Genomic DNA, 16,900 nt, shown 5'->3' on the forward strand with positions numbered 1-16,900 from the left:
GAGAGATCAAAAGGACTCGCCACAAAGCCCTGGAGGTCGGCCAGGAGACCAGCGGGACTTGCTATGAAGCCCTGATAGCAGGCCGGGAAACCAACAGGACACGCAACGAAACCCTGGAGGTCAGCGGGCAGACCTACAGGACCCGCAACAACCCTCTCGTTCACCAAGGCAAACCCCAATGTACAGGCGCCGAGATGGGGGGCAACAAATATGCCCACTCCTGTCTGGCGCCTCTCACCATGGGGAACTCCAGAGTAGAAGTATGTCCAGCTTCTACTTGAGAAGGCTCAAGGAGACTGGTTCCAGAACCAGAGCATGCATCAAGATGAGACCGACTACTTCTAGCCAGTGCAGGCCTAACTAAAACAAAAACAAAACTAGAGTTTATAATATAAATAAGTGTCTGATGACCGGGCGACAAAGGAGACTAGAGTCTGATTGTCTGGTGATGAAGGAAGACTTGAGTTCGATGGCGTCAAGTTCCCATAGCTCCGCAATCCTGCGGGCCTCAAGCTCTTCTGACACTGACAATCAAGCATGAAGCTTGGAGCCCTCATGACACTTCTTTATTTAGAAGTACCATGCTTGAACCCAGTACCTCAGATTGTCTGTTTCATACATTTTCAGAAGTGTATCGGTGAAGCCTCTGAACACATGTCTGAATATAGATGGCAGCTCCTGTGGCTGGTCTGAAACTGACTAGTTGTCTTCGTGGGTTTCCTTTTCAGATGGCTGCTGGTTCTGCTGCTCCTCTCTATCCCTCAGCCTTTGATTCAGCTGTTCCACTTCAAGCTGCAGATCAGTATTTGAACGCTCCAAAGCGCTGTTTTGCTGCTCAAAGGCAATGCTTCTCTGCTGCAGGACGATGCGATTCACCTTCAGGGCCTTGTTTTCCTCCTCCAAGATGTTATTTACCTGGCTGACGATGTCGTTCTCCTCCAGCAGTTCGTTGTAATCTTCCTCCAGTTCGGTGTTTATCTCCTCCAAGGCATTGTTGTCCCGCTCCAGGGCATCGCTTTTCTGCTCCAAGGTAATGCTTCTCTGCTCCAAAGCGATGTTTCTCTGCTGAAAGAAGAAGCTTTTCTGCTCCACGATGGTGCTTATTTGCTCCAAGATAGTGCTTTTCTGCTCCAGGGTGGTGCTTTTGAGCTTCAGGGCGGTGTTCTCCTCCTCCAGGGCGTTGTTCTCTTGTTCCAAGACGGTGTTCTCCTGCTCCAGGGTGACGTTTACCAGCTCCAAGGTGGTGTTGTTCTCTTTTAGAGTTCTGTTTACTTCGCACAGTTTTTTTAATTCCTCATCTTTTTCCCGAAGCAACTCGTCCTTTTCATGTGCTGCTTGTTCTATGTTCGTAACTTGAATCTTCAGGTCCTCTGCTACTTTAATCAAATTCTGCCTCTCAATAGACATCATGTTGGCTTCTTTCAAATTTCCTTCAAGCTCCTCTGCCTCTCTAGCCAAGGTCGGTTGTGATTCATTCGGGGAATGAGAAGATGCCTTACTGCTCTCATTCATTCTTGATCCTTTTTTTCTTGACAAATCGAAAAACTGCTCAGTCTGCTTTATTTCTTTGTTAGGAATTGGCTTTTTATCTAGAAAAACTTTCGCATTCAATCTCTTGTTAGGAGACAATTCTCTTTGTGACATCAATTCTCTTTGTGACATCAATTCGCGTGATGTCACAAATTGATGTCACTACCTCAGCAGGACAACTAGAAAACTGCTGAAGTTTGAATACTTTACGGCTGAATGCAGCTCTGCTTTGCTGATGGTCATTGGAGACAGATCAACTGGTAATATATCACCAAGGCTGAAATCCACACTTGGGAGACAGCAGGACAATGGACTGGACAGCAGGGTGCGAGCACCAACTGTCAAAAGGAAACATTGTGCCCAAAAACAGAAGAATGGGAAACGGGTGGGCGTGTTGACCCAGCTGATGCCTAGGAAGCCACCAATTCCGACTCTCTTTCTGGCCAAAGTCCGCTCACCGGGTAAGAAAGTGGATTTGTTAGATCTGAGGTTAAGAGATTCTGCAGAGATGAAGAACTGTGCCGTTCTTTGCCTAATGGAAACCTGGCTTAACAGCAACATGCCAGACTTAGCCTTCCAGATCAACGGTCTTCAGTTATTCCAAGCAGACTGCGACCAACGGTCAGAAAAAACACAGGGAGGAGGGCAGTGTATGTAAGTGAATGAAGGTTGGTGTACGAACTGTGGATTAGTTAAAAGCTGTCAGCCATACTATCTGCCTCGGGAGTTTACTGCGGTGTTTTGTCACCATTATTTACATTCCGCCGGGTGCTAATGGCAACGAAGCATTGAAGGAGCTGTATGACACCGTTAGCTCACTGCAGTTGAAGCACCCGGAGGCATTTTACTTGGTTGCAGGGGACTTTAACCATGTGAAACTGATGGACACTCTGCCTTCTGTAAGAAGGCATGTCATCCTTCTTACACTCTAGATTGTGTGTACACTAACATTCACGGTGTGTACAGAGCTCTTCCTTGCCCCCATCTTGTCCTCTTCGACCACATCTTCATCCTGCTGGTGTCAGCATATCGTGCGCTGATGACACAGATTAGGCTAAGGAAGAATACAGTGACTGTGTGGCCCAGGAATGCAGCCTACGCTCCAGGACTGTTTTCAGTCCACAGATTGGCAGGTCTTCAGAGAGGTGGCTCCTTATGAGGGAGAGCTGGACCTGGAGAAATACACCTCCTCTTGGCTTCATCTCCAAGTGTGCTGATGATGTCACCACCACAAGGACAGTAACCTGTTACCTGAACCAGAAACCCTGGCTGAATGTTGAGGTGAAAGATCTGTTGAAAGCTAGGAATGCTGCGTTCAGGACAGGCGAGGCATCAGCACTCCGAGAAGCGACCCTAGGTTTAGCGTTAGCCTCACCCTAACCCTTCACTGCCAGATGCACTTAAGTCCTATTCCCGGTTTGAGCATCCTAACACCCCCCTCAGCACCAGACTAATACCACCTACTGGTGATATGCCTCTCTGTGTGACCACAGCAGGAAGTCCTTCAACCACTGTAAGGCTGCAGGCCCTGACAATATCCCAGGGAGGGTTCTGAGGGACTGTGTACATCAACTGCCTGAGACATCTTCAACACCTCACTGTTACTGTCACCTGTCCTCTCCTGCTTAAAGACCACCACTACTGTCCCTGTCCCCAAGCGCTCCACAGTGAAGGGCCTGAATGACTGCCCGACCGATAGCCCTAACATCAGTAGTCCCCACTAATATTTAAATATGCTGACCCATGTCATGCCCCCCCGTTTACAACAGCAGGCAAGAGTGGTCCATGAGGCATCTATTCTTTTATTATGTCTATGGCTCAACCTCTCATGGTTAGCTAAGCAAGGTTGGTGGAATCAACTAACTTTCTCACTCTTTGGTTACCTAGCAACTCACTCACTCTTTGGTTACCTGGCAACTCACTCATTCTTTGGTTACCTAGCAACTCACTCATTCTTTGGTTATCTAGCAACAGCCTGTTGAGTCACTTGTGCAGCAGCAGTTTCTGGTTTTGCCTTCATTCCTCATAATTGCTTAGAAATAAAAAAAAATAATTAATAATACATTGTGGTGTGAAAACTATGGATAAAACAGGAAAGTATTCCAAATATTTAAAACAGAAAAACTACAGATATAGACTGATAAGACGCTATGATGTTGTAATATTGTTCAGCCTCACCATAATTAGACTATTTTTGTGTTTAAAATCCATTTTAATTAATTCTTTCGGATTATTTTCTACGAAATTGAGTTTGATTAGTTTGAATTTAAACACTGAAATTCATGGTTTGGGTAATGTTATCATTAATCAAATCTATATGAGTTATAACAACATTTAATTTCCATTTGGGATCAGTAAAGTTGAATTTGTATCATTTGAAGGTAAAATTTTACAAAGTATTTTTTGTCCAGTTTCTAGTGAAAATATCTTAGAACACTTGAAATAAGACAAAACTGATTAATAAGCAACTTTTGAGCAAGATATGGAAGCTTGTTTAAGTCAATAACTCCTTCATATTGATAAAAAAAAATTGCTGGTTCCATTGGTGGAATATTTCATTTCTAATATGAAATGTTACATGTGAAATAATCTGATGATGTAAGAAATTAAACAAATAGATCAGTCAGTCTTTAAACAGAAAAATTAAACAGATTTGAAGCTCTGACATCTCTATATTTCCTCCTTCTGTAGCACAAAAGGCTCCCATATGTGAGCATTTATCAGAGCTAGCTTGGTAAATCTGGCTAATTGACACTTGGCATGTTCCATAATTTAAAAAAAACAACTATTGAGCTTAAAGACATATCAAGGAAATATCCGGTTATTTTCTCTGTTTTTCTATCATACCATTAAGCTGACAGCTCCCTCATTCAACTTGCATCAGCCTGTAAAGAGCCCGGTGTTCGGATCTACTTTTTCCCCGTTCAAACACGCCGTGTTCGAAAGGTTCTGATCATCACAAGTCCGCGCAGTCAAGAAATTTAGTCTAATTCCTATAAATGTTATCAGGAGAATACAAAAGATCCATGCCATTTTGTCCATAACAAAAAATATGCACCTACAAGCAAAATCACTGTTTCTAAATGTGATATTTTCATTGATCATTAGCAAACATGTCTGGGGGAAAATTTCCACATATAAAGCAAAAAACTTGTTTGGTTGTTATGAGTGAGAAAATATTTGATCATCAACTACAACATAAAATGAAACGTGGTTTTAAAACATTGATCTTCCAATAAAACAAAAATCTGAGCAGTGTGGTGTGCATTTGTACTTAGCTTCACCCATCTTCCTGTTAAATCTGACTCCAGCTTTTCAAGTATGTGCTAAAGTTAAAAAAAACTTAATGGTTGAACTTTATTTATTTTGGAGCATCATAGTTAGGTGGGTGATAAATATAAATGCAACACTTTCCTGAACATTGCAAGATTTGTGAAATTTTCTGTATTTATACTACAACTGTTGCATCTACCTTAAGGAAATCTAATAAAATGTAGAAACAGGAAGTACTGAATTAATTATGAAAGGTTTATAGGAATTGTTTGATGTAGAAAAATCAGGCATATTTAAAATAAAATTCCTCAGTTACATTTATTGTTGACTCTATAGGCCTTCCACACGTCTTTTTTCACCTCCTTCACCAACCTGGTGTTAGGACATGTTCAGGTTCTCGACTGTTCTCATCCTCAAATTTTCCATCACTCCTCACTGGAGGGTTTTTTTTCTGTGTTTATGGTTCTGTGTTCTTCCTACTGTTTGTAAGCTCTTGTTTTCTGGTTTTTGTTAATAAATCTTCTTCCTCATGACATTGCCTACTTCCTGTCTGCAGTTGGGTTCTTCAATTTCATTCAATATGGCAATGTAGGTAAGAAGTTATTTTCTTGTAGGCATTTTCTCAGTTGTAGAGATCAACACACATCTGGAAATTTGGCTAAACAAGATGGGCCCCTGCACTACACCTTACAGGGTTTCCCCCAGTGTAATATAAGCCTGGCGGCCCACCATGCTTTGCTAGGCCCCCCGCCAGGCTAAGCATGGCTTATTTTTATAATAATTTTATAATAATTTTTCTAAAAAATTTTTTGATAAATCTTTAAGCCGGATTGCAAGCGTCTCTGTTCTGAGCGTTTCACTGGTGGAGCAGATTTATTTCTAAAAGGTTTATCGTTTATTAATTTCAAGCCGGAGAGCGGACCAATCACACAGCTGGTGCCTCTGCAGTTGCCTCGCGCTGCCGCTGCTTTACCTCAGCGCGGATCCCACGTGCCTCCTTTCACTCAAACTGGACACAGGCTGACCTGTATGGATATTCACATCAACCCAGTGTGGGTAGTTATTTTTCTTTGGAGAACTCTATATCAAAGTAAGAGTTTAAAACGAACCGCGTTAACTCTGGTTGCGCAGCTCTATGTGAACCGCAGGAATAACTTGTAGTCGCCATCTGTTTGCAGCCATTTGCGAGTTGAACGAGTGGTGAAAATGATTTATCTTTGTGGACAGTATTATGTTCGGCGTTAACATCTCAACACGCCGCCCAGCGTGTGGTCCCGTCTTCCCTGTAAAGTTTATGTCTCTGGTCCCGGTTGGCCGGAGCGTTAGTGGTTAACGATGCAGCGCTATTCATCACGCAGCTTCTGCCCGGCGAGGAGCTTTCGCGCTCATCTTGTAGTCACGCATCTCGCTGGTTTTATGTGATTTTATTATTAATTTTAGTATTATTTTTCCAGTTAATCGGTGTACCAAATCATATCAAACGCTTTGTCTGCTTAGTCAGCCAGAGTTATTGCGCGCAGCTGCGCGGAGACATCTGGGCTCAAAGGCTAGAGATCCATAAGGCCCTCTGAAGGCCTGGGGGACCTTATGGAGCCACTGACTTATTTTGGATTAAACAGAAGTGCAAATAATTAATATTCATTTTAATTGTATTTTTTGATTAGTTGTTTTTAAGACTAGTTGTGGATTTAAATAGCGTCTCACTGATGCTGTTTTCCTGTAACATATAATTACCCAGTAATATTTTTACTTTTTCTGTCTGCTTAGCGTCTTTAATATAAAAACATGGTGGATCGCCAGTGGACCACCTCGGCGTCCCGACCACCGGGCTTAGCAAGTTTTCTGGGGAAAACCCTGAACACTGTTACTACATAACACAGGTCTAGTTTGACATAATTGTTTACAGCTATTAAAAACCAATCAGGCTGTTATTTTCTTGTAATGTTCATGTTCGAAGGTCAAACGCTTGAGTTCACCAACATGATTTGGATGCGTTTACTTCCTGTACTAATGACAGGAGCAAATTAATGAGACATGCTTTGCATATCTACCCAAGAGAACAAGGAGAGAAGTGAGCAAATTCTGTATTTTAGGTTTGAGAGTTTTTACTAATTCACAAAACAAATAAGAAAGAAGCAAACTGGTGCATTTTCCAGATAAGGGTAAGCCTTGTGTCCTGATGTCTCATTTTGTCAGTATTATGTCCTTGTGGGAAGAAATGAACAAATAAAATTTCCTTTAAATAAAGGGATGTCATACTGTCATGAATAATTCTGAAATTAAAATGACATTGAGTTGTCTGTCCATGCTTGTTTTTTTTTTTATTTTACATGATGTAATCTTGAAGTCTATACATATTTTCTGGGACGTTCACAGATGAACACTAGGAGGCGCTAGAGTGCATGCCATTTTTCCTCCAGACAAAAAAAGTGCCCCTGTGAAATATTTTTTTTATGCCCAAGACAGCATATAGATATTCATTTGAAATAGATAGACAAAAGATGTATAATACACTACAGCTAAGTCAGCTGATGGTTCCCCTTTTTCAAAATGTCTGTGCACCTATAAGAAAGTAACCGCCTTGTAATGGTTGATTTTACAAGATAAGGGACACACTTGTCCTTGTTTTGTAGTTCATTTTTCTAAAAGACTCACAAGATCCATGTTTTAACTTTTTTTTAAAATAAATCTAGTGACGCTAAGTAAAAGTTGTGAGATGAAATGTCCTTTTATCTGTTTCAGTGGAAAGAGCATTTTGTTTTTCCTATATTTGCTTCTAACAATAACTCGTATGCATCTCTGTTACATTTTTCCATTTAATTTTGAAATATTCTAAATTAACGTTTGGTTCAAAAGAAATTATTGAATGTTCAAAAATAACACAAACTGCCTTTGGAACTTGCGCTTTTCCTGTTTAATTTGTTTTGAGTTTTATCTTTATACAGGATAATTATAGCAAATGTACTTTCGGCTGACTGATCAACGTTCTTTGTTGCTATGATACGTGTGTGATAATTGTGTGGCTACGACAAGATACTTCACCTTGTGTACCGTCTTCTGAAACAGCTCGTAAGCAAATAAATATCTTCTCTCTTTGACTCACTCACTTCTAATAAAGAAAATAAAAACATCCTCATCACTTATATCCAAGCGCACAAATTTGGAAAATGGCTTGATATGCAAGCACATTTTATATGACTCAGTGGAGCGTGACGCAGTGTTTCTGTTCAAAATCAATAAATCCATAAACATTTGTATTTGATGGCTCAGTTACTCAGATTGCTCGTCTCAAACTGTGTTAATGTCGGCGATTGTGAAAAGATGATGAAACAAAGGAGCTCCACTCTAAAAATATAAACTGTGGAACAAAATAACATCCAAACAACAACTGCACTCGCTGCACTTTTAATCTAGAACAGATTTAAAAGGTACATTCATCTGAAAAATACTTATAAAGGAAAAATAACATGATAATGTGAGTCAAGGGACAAAGTTATTCCAAATACTTACTAGATTAAGAGATAGACTGCTGTTCTCTAACATTTTCCACAAAACAGAAATCAATCGATATGAAACGTCCCTTTCTGACCTACTGGAAGAGTTTCTGTCACTGCAACATTTCCTTCTGCCTGTACTTAAGGGGCCTGATGAGTGTAAGATGCTCGCATCTCTATATAAATACACCCCATTAATATTTGTACACCTTTTGTAATGTATTGGACTGCCCACGTGACAGAATAACTCAGTCTAGTGCATAATGAAGTGGAAGGCAAATGATACGTGGTTTTCAGTATTTCTTACAACAAAAATCTGTAAGTGTAAATCTGTAAAAATCTGTGGTCCCAATTATTATACAGTCCACCTGTACGTAATTTAGATGACTAATACCTCGAAGGTTTGTTAAGAGAATATTAGTGAACAAATAGCATCAAGAAGACCAAGAGGAAGGGCATACCGGTCAGAGAGAAAGTTTTAAAACAATATTCCAAGATTGGAACGTTTATTGGAGAACTTCTCAGTCCAAAAACAGAAAAATTACAACTCCAAACCTACTACTGTGTGGTATTTACGCCTAATCTGATAGGCCAAGCAAGAAGATGAGTTCTAGCTTAGATTGCCAGGGAGACCACGGCAACAGAGATCCACAACTCTATTGGCCGAATCTTTCAATACAACTCTGTACCTTTATGGAGAAGTGGCAAGAAAGAAGCTATTAGCTATATTTTTATCCAATGTTCACACAAATTTTAAGCAAACTTTTGAATTTTTTTTAAAAGGAAACCATCTACTGGTTCGAAGTGAATCAACCAGGCTACACGAAAGTGTTATTTTGTCAGATGTTGATGCTACCTATGGTTGTAATAAACATTACACAGGTTACCAACTACCATGAAATTCACATTTCACAAAAAATGAGAAAGTTCTTACATCCAGCTGAATGTTTGGGCTTAGAAATTTCTCAGACTTTCGTGCCTCTGGTAAGGTATAGACCACCAGTGGATGGGGTGATCCACCATCCCAGCCTGGACTGACTTTCACGTGACACTCTGAATTTCCTTGTGTTTTGTAGAAACTCTCTGAGATTAGCCTCAAATTTCTGAGTTTTTCTCGCAAATGTGAGACTTTTCAAGCTCAGAAATACCCTCGCTTTTTCTAGAAAATTTCAAAAATCTCAAAATTTCTAAGTTTTTTGGGGGAAATTTGCTCCTCTTTTTTACCCATCTACAATGGCCCTAGTACGCCATCGTAGATAATAAGTGCATGAACTTACAGACGTCCCAGAGAAAGCTTTAACAAGTATTAAACAAATGGAAGATAGACAAACCAAACGAGGACATGAGTTTATCTTGCCACCGTGCCCAATGAGGTACTGTAGAAGATGTAAAAGAATCTCAAGAGTGGTATCTCCATAACAACCATTTATTTTACAGCTTCTTTAGATCTCTCCCTGGGTGCCAATAAATGCTCTCATATGCTGTATATAAAACAGCTCAGATTAAACTCTGGTTTATGAGGCGGTGGAGGATAGAGTACATTCAATAAGCTTTTGTTAGCATGGAGGTGACAAGACTACAAAGTCGTCACCCCACCTGAACCATGGTGGTCGCCAAAAACCTGCCCGCTAAATCAGTTTAGATCACCAGTCGCCATAGTGATGCCATAAAATCAAAGGATCATAAACAGAAACGCTTAAACTTGTCAAGTCTAGAGTAAGCAGTTTTTTTTTTGTCTTTTTGACCCGTATCTGTATGTCCATCATGTGTTGGCAGGTATCGGTGGCATCCATGAGTATTCAAAATGACAGTGAGTCACACAGAGTCTCTCTCTCTGTCTCCCTAAGTGTACACATCCCCTCGCGCACACACACACACACACACACAGATAAATAGAGAGGAATACAGGAATACAGGAGCTGCAGCGTGACAGTAATTCAGCCGTGCCGTCGGCTGGTGCGAGGCCATCTCTGGCAACACCCTAAATGAGTTCTCATGTCCCCCACGGCAAGATGAAGCACCTCTGATAAAGCTGAGCTGCGGACCTCGGCTTTCTGCCACCTAACCGCAACTAAATCACAGTCCGCCTCCTGCACTCGCTGTCAGGTCTGGGTGCAATAGGAGGATGAAATAAAAAAAAAAAGAAGGTGCAATAAAATATCTTGGCTAACCGTGTGGGGTTATGTGTGTGCAAGAATATTACTGTAAAGAGATTTTGTCACAAATTCAGTTCAGTTTACCTATACTGCACCAATTCACAAGAAATATCTTTTGAGGGCACTTTACAAAAGAAAAAAGTTAATTAAATCCAATTACATATACACATTACAATTGATCCAAGTTATCAAATATTATTCATTTTGGTTCAAACATTTTCTATCTAATCAAACCCTGCAAATTGTATCAAGTCAGTAGCTGCATTTCCAGAAAATTGTGCAAGTTGAAATTATAAAAATAAATGTGCTTAATGGAATTTAAAAAAAACTCACATTTTTCATTACAGTTTTTGCGTTAGGATGAGGTGGTGTTTCTGCCATATATAAATAGATGCTTCGTAAAACTCCAATGGAAGCACTGTTTTCGCATCTCCCGAGTCACGTGACCAACTGTTAATACTGACAAAGGCAATACACTGGGTGCACTTGAGAAAATTTTAACAACATAACAGTGATACAACAGATTCGATAGCTGTAACGGGCCTGTTACTCATGTCAATCGCAAATCAAACTTCGACCAGAGTCCTCCAACCAATTAGATGACACGTTTCTGTGTTGCTGGAGGTCAAAAGAAAGATGACACCCAAAAGAAATGGTGCATATCTAAAAACAAAATATATACTACATTGCTAAATGTTTTCACTAATCATGGACCTGAGAGCCATCCCATGAGGTTTAAATATGAAAAGGTTGAGGCCATCTCTTACAAAAGCAGATCCCCACACCATAATCCCCTCAGCACCAAACTTTACACTTGACACGTTGCCTCGAGGCAAGTACCGTTATTCCGGCTACCGTCATGGATCCATTGGCTTTCCAGATATAAGAGTCGTGATTCGTCACTCTGGATACATCTGCACTGTTCTAGAGTCCAGTGTTGGTGTGCTTTGCACGACAGCAACAGATACTTTTGCGTTGCACTTGGTGCTCTGCAAGGCTTGAATGTAAGGGCCACGAAAAGCCATTCCATGAAGCCCTCTATGCATTGTTCATGAGCTGATCACTGACCACATGAAGTTTGGAGGTCTGGAGACAATGATGGCAGAAAGTTGGCACCTTTGGCCATAAAACACCTGATGATTGGATGGGTGAATAAAAACTTTTAGTAGCATAGTGCATATTGTAGCTGCCTCACAGGAACACAAACTGCTTAAAAAAAATCATACAAAAATTGGCGGGACATCTTACATCTGTAAAAGGGTCTACCCCATTGCAGATCGGTGATCGGGCTACTGACAGCAGTATGGCTATTTCAAATTACATAAAGTGGTTTTTGTTTTTCTAGAGCAGTGCCTTCATGTACTATGAATATGGACATACCGGAATATTTGACTATGTGTACTTATTATCTGCAGCAGCTTGTACTTTTTTAACAATCTCAGAAAGCAAATTTAAAAAAAAAGACTTCTAATCATTGCGTCCTTTACTCAACACAATGCTATTAAAACTCATTTTCATTGCCTGTAGTCAAACAGATTAGAAAAACGCAAGCAGACAGATTTAATGAGACTCATTCAACCATTACGTACTTTCTGTTTGAAATCTATAACCCCATAAACATTTTATGAATCAGTTACTCAGAGTGTTTGTCTCAAACTGTTTTAATGTCGACGATGATGAAATGATGATGAAACAAAGGAGTCTACCAGACAACGTATTTCATAAATAAACCCCAGAGATCAGGGTACAGTGCTTGGCAGTGGAAACCAGTGGCAGCTGGTGAAAAACATTCTTGGTGGGGTTGATGTGCCAATAGATTTCCCTTCCAGCACAGGGATTGAAATGAACAGTAGGGAAATTCTTTATACAGCAAAAATAACATGTTGAATTAGCTAAAAGCAAATGGTCGGTTCAGTAACTTCCAAGATATACAGACTTTTATCATTAAATCAGTGTCGACGGCCAACACCAAATCAAGACTCAGAACTGTAAAAAACACCAAACTAATTTGAGATGTTTAATTTTTAACAAACAAGCAAAATTGTAATAAAATTGTAGAAAATTAACTAATGACACCAGACAGAGGCCTTCCTCCCTAAAAGGACTAAATACACTGGCATAGGATGAAATAATCATGGCTACTTGCACAAAATTAACCCAGAAATCAAAAAGACTTGAGCAGGTTATATACATATATATACAAATGGCCGTCTTACCCAGAAAATCATGATATCAACAAAATGTGCATTATAAAAGCAGCAGCAGCTCAAAAAAAGGCAACAGGAGCATTATGACTATTATCAAAAACAAATAATAGCAACATTTATCCAGAGCAGCTTTGGCATTATGCTAACCAGAGAAACACATACATCAAACAAACTACAGCAACATTCATAACTGATTATCAGTAAAGACTAAATAATAGCGGCTCATGAACAGAAAAAGTAAACAAAGAAAAACAGCAGGGTGGTAGCTATTAGCTAAAACTAATGAAATAAGCTGAGGAAGTCAAGCTGTAGCTTACCGGCCATCTTGAAAATTCTGCACCATCAGTCAAGGTGGAGTAAGATCTCCCTCAACAGTTGTCGCTGTCATCAAATTTGGAACTTTTGTAACCGCAAACTATGGACCTTACCACAGGGGCCGCATTTCATTGGCTAATGCCCATTTTACGTCACAGTTCAGCTATCACGTGCCTTGTCGTCTCACAAACTCATGCTAATGTACATTGTGGACTACCAGACCGACAGAAAGTTTTTGCGTCAGGACTCAAAAAAAATGGTTCTCCGTCAGTGGGGTATCTGTACAGGCGATGTCAGGTATCCTGATCGTATTTGTGGAACTAAAATTTACAGATTTCCAAAATCTGAAACGGAATGTCTTGCTTGGATCAACGCTTGTGCACGACCGCATCTGCAGCTCAACCGTCATAGGATCAATAAGAAGAAAGGAGTGTGTGCTGGTGTAAGTATTATTGCTTTGCTTTCTTTGTGTTTAGTGAATGAAAAAAATAAAGTCAATAATAAACACATCCATTATGAAAACCTTTTAGCCAAGTACAGCATAATGACAGTACCGATACAACTTCTACACCTTGAAGCCTGTCTGTTACAGCTTTACGTTAGCTGAACAGATCAATATGCAATGTCTACCGTATCTGACATACATTAAATATTTTATTTTACCTGAAAAGGATTTTTACTAAACTGTAATCGTGTTAGCCACGCTAGCACTGAGTACCATGTATAAGGCCTAGGCACATTCGAACCCTCAAAACCATGAATGCCCGACTTACCCAGCCTTGCAAGAATAGGCATCAGTGATCTTGTCCACAGCTATATTTATGCTGAGGGTGTGAGGATCTGCTGTTTTCCTCATCCACCGGTAGCATTTAGCTGCAACACGCACAATGCTGGAGGCATCGCGTGGCTCAAACACCTTGATTTCGTCCAAAAAAGATGACATGAACTTGTTGGTTCCCCTGTCCATTGTCATGGCTGATATTTTGTGAAAATCCGGCAGAAATGCTACACTAATCGACTCAGAAATTCTCTGCAGAGAACGAAAAATGCCATGTTTAGACATTGGAGTTAAGCTGTTAATGTGAGACATGAAGTCACGTGGGACTCTTGAGGGGCATTTCTGGGCGGAGCTTGGTAAGGTCCATTGGCTATTTAGCTACAGTACGGCGGCGCTATGAGAATAAACAGTCTGTCGGGGGTGTCATGATGGGAGGTAGTTTACGAACCCACATGCAAGAACACGACCAGACAGGCAGGTGAATTACAATGATATTTATTGAAAGGGAAGGAGGAGAGTTCTGGAGCTGCGGACCGGGTCGTCTGACTGTCAACAGGGGAGCACAGGGTTAGACAGAGATCTGTGATGACTTGAAGGGAAACGACTGAGGAGGGCTTACTTGGAAGGAGGATGAAGTAGGTGGAGTGGAGTGAAAACGGTAAGTAGTCCTGGAACGGTCAGGTGACCTCACCTGAGGTGACAGCCTGGAGCTAGGTCTGTCGGAGGTTGTTCTCCGGAAGGGTTCGGGCGTGGGTCTCCTGACCCGTAGCGTCCCGAAGGGGAATCCACCGGAGACGGATCGACAACAGGGAGCAATACGCACACACACTCGGGGTTGGCGACAGCCGGTAACACCGGCTGCGTCGGGGAAGGACACAGACGGGAGGATCTCACGAGGGGTGGCGTCTAGGCCGGTAACACCGGTAGCGTCGAGGAAGGACACAGGGGGGGATGATCCACGGAGGGAAAAGGCACACTCACTCAGAAGCCAGCAACGATGGAACGAACCAGAGCAACGAGGAGGCGGCGGGAGAATCTGACGAGGAAACAACAGAGATTAGATTCAGACAATACTCAGAGGGCCTAGTTCTGGAACGAAGTGTTACCAATGCGAGCAAACACTCAGGCGGTGAGATGAAGTGGAGCCGCTGCTTATATCCACTGTCAACGCCTCCTCAACAAGCTGCAGGTGTGTGTACGGGTTGACCCAGGCTGCTTCTCAGGGGTGGAGAGGTGGTGCCCTCTGGTGGACACCAGGCGTAATGCCGGTTCCAACCAGGATGGAAGACTTCCCAAAAACAAACAAAAAGACTAACAAAAAATAACTGGGGAAACACGGATCCTGACAGGGGGTAATTCACTTTTAAACGAGAGTTGATGTGTGGTAGTGTGGTGTAAGTAATTCAGATTAAGCACACGCTATTAAGGAACACTGGCTAATAAAATTTTTCGTTTTTCTTTTTTTTCTGCATATTTCATTCCAAAGCTAAGAGAAAATGCTATTTAACTATTTTTTTTAATTCTTTTTTCATGAAAGTTTCTGTATTATCATAAGGTGTGTGTGTGTGTGTGTGTGTGTGTAAATGGTAAATGGACTGAACTTATGTAGCGCTTTATCCAATCATTTTTGACCACTCAAAGCGCTTTACACTAGAGTCACATTCACCCATTCGCACTCACAAACGCTCAGACATTTATACACCGATACGCAGCTCGGTAGGCAAGCGTATTGTGTGTGCGTGCGTTTGTGTGTGTGTTTCACCTTACCTTCAAACTACAATTGCTCTGGAAGAAACAAATCTCTTTTCTTTTTCGATCTGCATTTCAATAAAAGGCCTTTAATGGAAGGAATAAGGGATTACATTTGACACTAGCCCGGTCACCATTTGATGTAAACAGCTTCCCATCCCTGTCTCCGTGTTTCATTAGTGATCTATAATGTCTTTTTAATGGCAGCCTTAAATTATAATTCCAGTTTCAGCTGTCGTTATGAGTCACCGCTGTTTTCTGTTGGCTCAGCAAAGCACGCTCAGTCGAGTCGAGTTTAAACAGGAAGGCAACTTTGCCAAATGTATCAGTTTGGGAGCCAGCAACGCGAAAGCTGCCAAATCACATCAGCTGCAGAGGTGGAATGATGCTAAGTGATTAGCACCAAGCCTGCAGACTGGAAAAAGGTCTGCTTATTGTGACTTTTCTCACTTTATTTGAGGACAGTAGAGTAGATGGACACTTAGCGATTTTTACAATGACTTTCTGTGGAAAAAGGTGAACAGCAGCTAATATCTGCTTTGCAGATCTGAAAATATCTAGTGATGAAACATCAAAAAAAGTAAAGAGGTGTACCAACTAATTTGAGTGTACACTAAATGACGACAACCAAGAGAGTTATTTACTACAGGTAAGATATAAAGTGCTTGTAACGTTTTTAACAGAGCCGCACTTTAAAAACACAGATCTATCCCTTCAAACACATTAAAGAAATCGAAACATATCCAGTCACCTGCAGTCTTTGATCATTTGAGCGATGCTCATAATGTTAAATTTGGCTCTTGTTGGCCTTTTTTTTGTCTTTGTCAGGCATGTACAAGGATAAAATATGTCCCCATTTCTGCAGCGATTCCTGAAAAAGTGATGCAGGCGCCGCTGGCATCCTTACTTGGCATTAGCCGCTGAAATTCAGCCTCATTTCACCGCATTTCACACAGTCCTGTCTGATGAGTGCTATTCAGCGCCACTCTCAAGCTCAACCTTCACACTTCAAAAGCCACTCCATCATCATCGTTGTCGTCGGGTAAAAAGTCAAAGTGTGAACTTCTTTTGATGAGGCGAGCGTGGTGTGACCTTTGACTCACTTATGGCTCGACGGTGCAAACGCCGTCAGAATGAGAATCACAAGTGCTGGGAATGACCCAGGTGAGAGCAGTGAAATTTCTTTTCGATGCTTAGAGAGATACGTCTTATTACGGTGGATTTAATCACATCAGAAGACGGTTATGATCATAAATAGGAAATAAATCCTTCGATGTTTTGGACGGACGAATAACATTTTCCAAACAGTATTTTTAACTAGAGAAGCAGGTTTGAGTATTTCTACACCTAAAATCTCTTCTTTTTTTTGGTCAGTGTTTTAGATCAGTCAAGTGACCA

The sequence above is a fragment of the Poecilia reticulata genome, chromosome 11 (genome assembly GCF_904066995.2).
Source record: "Poecilia reticulata chromosome 11, P_reticulata-male-v2, whole genome shotgun sequence".
Taxonomy (NCBI): Eukaryota; Metazoa; Chordata; class Actinopteri; order Cyprinodontiformes; family Poeciliidae; genus Poecilia; species Poecilia reticulata.